We start from the raw sequence: 5,573 nt of genomic DNA, 5'->3' as shown, positions 1-5,573 counted from the left end.
AGATGCTAATGCGCCAGGACACTCTGTCTTCTGTGTTGTAATACTCGCTGGCATTATGGCAATAACGCATGCACTCTGAACCTTACAAAACCTTATCCAATACGAAATTAAATTCAATTTAAATCTTGCGACCTACCGCCGAATTAACTGTACTTTCCATCAAATGAATTATTTTGAAATTGAAGAAAAGTACATTTTGTGTCACATAATTTGATCAACTACATTACTCCACTGACGTAAAACATGCTGTGTCAATTATGTCCCAGCCAGCATACTGATGCAGCAGCTCTGACATTCACAATGTCCTGTGAGAATGTTCAGCTCGGTGTTCTCATTACTGCAAACATTTATAAATTTCCAGGTGCAAGCGTGCACCAGCAAGTCCCTGCAATATTGCCTCACTCCGATCCTTCACTTCTTTCGAGTCCTCGCTCGTCACAATATTATCTGGGGTTATTCAGTACCTAAATGTGACCTCCAATAAACCACCCCAACCAGTAAGACACTAGACAGACAATCCGTCTGACCATCAGCTCAATGATGTCACACGACATGGGCAAAGAGCATTATGAAAAGCTGAGTCGATCGATGATTCATACACTTTCAGTAGTGCGCTGCTGACGGATGATGGATCAACTGGCGATATTGATATAGTTTTCAACTTATGGAGTCCCTCTGTGTTGTATATCAGGTCAAATACCGGTCACAACAATCGATCTGCCTTTGACTCCATATGGCCGAATGTTCTTGAACGCGATTGGAGCTTCGGAACAGCACAATAATATCAAAGATCCTCCATTGCACATCAGTCACCCGAATAAAACTTGCCTTTTATCAGCAAATAATCCTGTTGTACCACCCAGTCTCCACTGTCCTCAGCCATATGGAACAGGTGCAATGACAGACATTTCACAACGTTGCCAGAGAACTGCAGTCCATGGTGTTACATGATGAACGCATGTTGATTAGTCTAAAAAAGAAAATCCGGGCGATGAATCTCCAAAACGTCTGTGCCAAAAATAATGATAATATTAAGAAGAATAATCATAAATACTTATTCAAACGATTAGCCAAAAACGAAGTAATAATCCCAAATGTCGACAAAGGGGACCATATTCACATAGAGCATTATCCTTTAGAGAACTTCAAATCATTCCAGCAACAAAGCGGAAGGTGTAAAACATCTTGTTCAACAGAGTTGCTTGATGCTCTGTGGGAGAGCTGTATCAACAAAACTCAACATTTATCCTATTAAAGTCTGGACCACAGCACTGTACATCTTGTAATAAAAGGCAAAACTCACACGACGTTTTTGACAATCAAACATTTTAACATTACACACCATAACACCGCTCCTAGTGACATGGACTCACAAACATCATGCCACTATGCATCTACTGACTGAGGAAAATGCACCAGGATAATCGAAGCCATCTGTGCTGACCTTCAATTATCACTGCTTAACGACCTGCTCAGACCTTCCCTTGGCCTGTTGCATCTGGGCTCCCATTTGGAACAAGCTAACTGAGCAAGATCCACCAAAAAGATACCTTTACATCAAGGAATGGGAAACATCGGATGTCACTATGGAGTACGTTGTTACAGAACCCATCTGATCGACAGCAGGCTTGAACTACAATGCAGTGAAGATTGACCAGACTGAACTCTGGATTGACAGGCTGGTGTGAGCAGTGTTTGGGTGGACTGTGCCTTTTTGCATGAGGTTTGCGATACATAATCGAGATCTAAGTGAAATGTATAAAACATTGACAGGGCGACAAGGATTCGAAACTGGGATGATAATTCCCATTCTAAAACAAGTGGCCACTGTATTACATAACGCAGACCACTCCGCATTGAGATGAGGATAAATGTCTGAACTTAGAAACTTGCAAATTTGGAGAATTATTCACAGTCTCAGACTGTGGAATCAAAGCACTGAATTTGAATAAAAAAAGATTTCGAGGCGGAACCGTGCTGTGACTGGAGACAGCGTGTGATGTGAAGATGAAAGATCAGATATTGTTAGATTGATTCAGGAAGGGAAATCGATTACTCGAATCGACGACTGCAGTTCCTATTTTATTTTATTTTCAATGGTCAATCACATTTATGGGTACATACGGTGCTAACGCTGTGTTAATACTGTTTTGCAGAGATGTTCAGCCATCAGAGGCTCATTTGTTTTAATGGCCTCCGGGCCTCCTTCTTTCACGATGTTCCTGTGCAGCCTGTAGGAAAGCTCTGGAAATGTTGTCACAAGATCTCAGTTGTTTCGATTACATTACAGTGTGAAAACAGCCCCTTTGGCCCAACAAGTCCACACCGAACCGCAACCCACCCAATTTAGCATGGCCAATTCACCTGTCTTTGTGACTGTGGGAAGAAACCGGAGCACACGGAAGAAACCCACGCAGACACGGGGAGAACGTGCAAACTCCACACAGTCAGTCGCCTGAGTCGGGAATTGAACCCAAATCTCTGGGTTCAATTCCCGACTCAGGCGACTGACTGTTCACAGTGGTTAGCACTGCGCTGTGAGGCAGCAGTGCTAACCACTGTGCTACCGTGCCGTCCTTAAGCAGGAGGGTCGGCAAGGCCGTGTTTTCCGTTTGCTTTTCCAATACCTAAGCTAGGGCGGGATGCTGTGCCCAATTTTAGCCATGACGACGCCGGAGAAATTCGATATAATTGAATGTCTTTCTTGTATATTATTTTAGAATCTCTACAGTGTAGAAACAGGCCATAGTTGAACAATTTTCTGCATTGCCGGATAGATGTCAGAGTTGGAGCAGGATAGAAACAGTTTCCCCTGGAACACGGCTTGTTGTGCAACACATGTCTTTCGTCCTATTTCAGTAATTGGGTCAGGGACCATTGCCTTTGTCGTATCTACTGGGTTCAGCCGTTCCTGCACGTCAAGTTCTGCCAATCGAATTGTTTGACGACTGCCATCTGGCAATCGACGTGGGGAGGAAGGCATGGGGATAGTGCAGATGCTACATACTTCGCTTTTAAATTGATATGCAAAGCTGTTCCATTAATTTGGATGGGGATATGCTTGGAGCCGTATCCTCCAGTGAGTTGTTCAATAGTCCACCATCATTTAGATATGACGTGGGGTGACTGCACGGCATGGATTATATGTGATGCTCTTGGGATTATTTTGGCCTCTCTTTGGTATGTTCCTTGTGCTGTTTGAAATGCAAGCAGTCAAGTCTGATACGTTCAACGACTTGTCATCAGTCTTAGGTACACATGGTTCTGAACATAACATGTTCACCCACTCACGTCACTGAATCATAAATCGGCAGGGTCGACAGGGCCGTGTTTTCCGTTTGCTTTTCCAATACCTAAGCTAGGGCGGGATGCTGTGCCCAATTTTAGCCATGACGACGCCGGAGAAATTCGATATAATTGAATGTCTTTCTTGTATATTATTTTAGAATCTCTACAGTGTAGTAACAGGCCATAGTTGAACAATTTTCTGCATTGCCGGATAGATGTCAGAGTTGGAGCTGGATAGAAACAGTTTCCCCTGGAACACGGCTTGTTGTGCAACACATGTCTTTCGTCCTATTTAAGTAATTGGGTCAGGGACCATTGCCTTTGTCGTATCTACTGGGTTCAGCCGTTCCTGCACGTCGAGTTCTGCCAATCGAATTGTTTGACGACTGCCATCTGGCAATCGACGTGGGGAGGAAGGCATGGGGATGGTGCAGATGCTACATACTTCGCTTTTAAATTGATATGCAAAACTGTTCCATTAATTTGGATGGGGATATGCTTGGAGCCGTATCCTCCAGTGAGTTGTTCAATAGTCCACCATCATTTAGATATGACGTGGGGTGACTGCACGGCATGGATTATATGTGATGCTCTTGGGATTATTTTGGCCTCTCTTTGGTATGTTCCTTGTGCTGTTTGAAATGCAAGCAGTCAAGTCTGATACGTTCAACGACTTGTCATCAGTCTTAGGTACACATGGTTCTGAACATAACATGTTCACCCACACACGTCACTGAATCATAAATCGGCTTTAAGGAACAGTTAGACTGAGTGATTGCCCCAGGAAAAAGAAATGTACAGTTTGTTTTTGAACACAATTCTGCTTCCGCTGCTGTTGTGGCCTGTAGAATTACATTAATGTCAGGAAAATACCATTCAAGGTTTGGAGAACAAGATGATTAGAAGTACTTAAGGAGGATTTTTCACTTGGAAATAGATTGATGCTACAAATAATTCGTCATGGAAGAGAAGTGATGTCTTTCAGTCTTAGACTGACCCGGTACAGAAACAGAATGTTTGACCTATGCCGAACTCGTCTCTTAAACTGAACTAGTCCCACATTCCCACGTCCGTATTCCTCTAAATCCTTCCTATCCGTGTACCTGCCCAAAAGATTTTGGCGAGCTGAACGAAGACAGAGGGAGGGGGTTGATGGGATATCCTCATTTTGGAGTTCAGTTACTAGTGGCGTACCACAGGGATCTCTTTTGGGTCAACTGCTATTTGTCATTTTTATAAGCGACATGAATGAGGGCGTAGAAGAATGGGAGAATAGATTTGCGTGTGACACTAAGTTTGGAAGAGTGGTGGATAAGGCTGAATAATGTTGTAATTTACAGAGCGACATAGTAATGCGGAAAAGTGTGAGTCGATTCACCTTGTCAGGAGTAACAGGAATACAGAGTACTGGGCTAATGGTAAGATTCTTAGCAGTGTACTTGAGCAGGGAAAACTCGTTGTCCATGTACATGGATCCCAGAAAGGCACCACACAGGTTGACATGTTTGATAAGATGTCATACGTTATGTTAAGTTTAATTAGTAGAGGGATTGCGTTTCGGAACCATGAGATCACGCTGCAGCTGCACGAGACGCTGGTGCGTCAGCATTTTGAGTATTGCGCACAGTTCTGGTCACTGAATTGCAGGAAGGACGTGGATGCCTTGGAAATGGTTCTGAAGAGATTTACGAGGATGTTGCCTAGTATGGAGTGAATGTCTTACGATGAAAGGCTGAGGTACCTGAGGCTTTTATTTTCGTTCGAGAGAAGATGGTTGAGGGTGACTTAATTCCACACTGTCCGCCCTCTTAACCGGTGAAGAGGGCGGACAGTGAGAGCCATTATCCTTGGATGTTGACGGCTAGCAGAAGGGACATAGCTTTAAATTGACGGGTGATACATATAGGACAGATGTCATAGTTAGTCTCTTTACTCAGAGAGTAGAAGGAGTGTGGAATGCTCTGCCTGCAACAGTAGTAGACCTGTCAGCTTTAAGTGTATTTAAATGCTCACTAAGTAGATATATGGACGAAAAGGGAATCGTATAGGACAATATGGGATTCAGTTTGATTTTACTGATCGTCGCAACGTAGAGGACTGACGTGCCTGTACTCCGCTGTAATATTCTGTGTTATTTGTGTAAATTTTCTAATTGTGCTCTTCTCTCCCACGTCCTCTCGCAGCTTGATCCATACGTACTTCACCTTCTATAGAACATAGAACATAGAACAATACAGCACAGAACAGGCACTTCAGCCCACGATATTGTGCCGAACGTTTGTCCT

Source organism: Chiloscyllium plagiosum, chromosome 8 (assembly GCF_004010195.1).
Source record: "Chiloscyllium plagiosum isolate BGI_BamShark_2017 chromosome 8, ASM401019v2, whole genome shotgun sequence".
NCBI lineage: Eukaryota > Metazoa > Chordata > Chondrichthyes > Orectolobiformes > Hemiscylliidae > Chiloscyllium > Chiloscyllium plagiosum.
Note: the sequence above shows the minus strand (reverse complement) of the source record.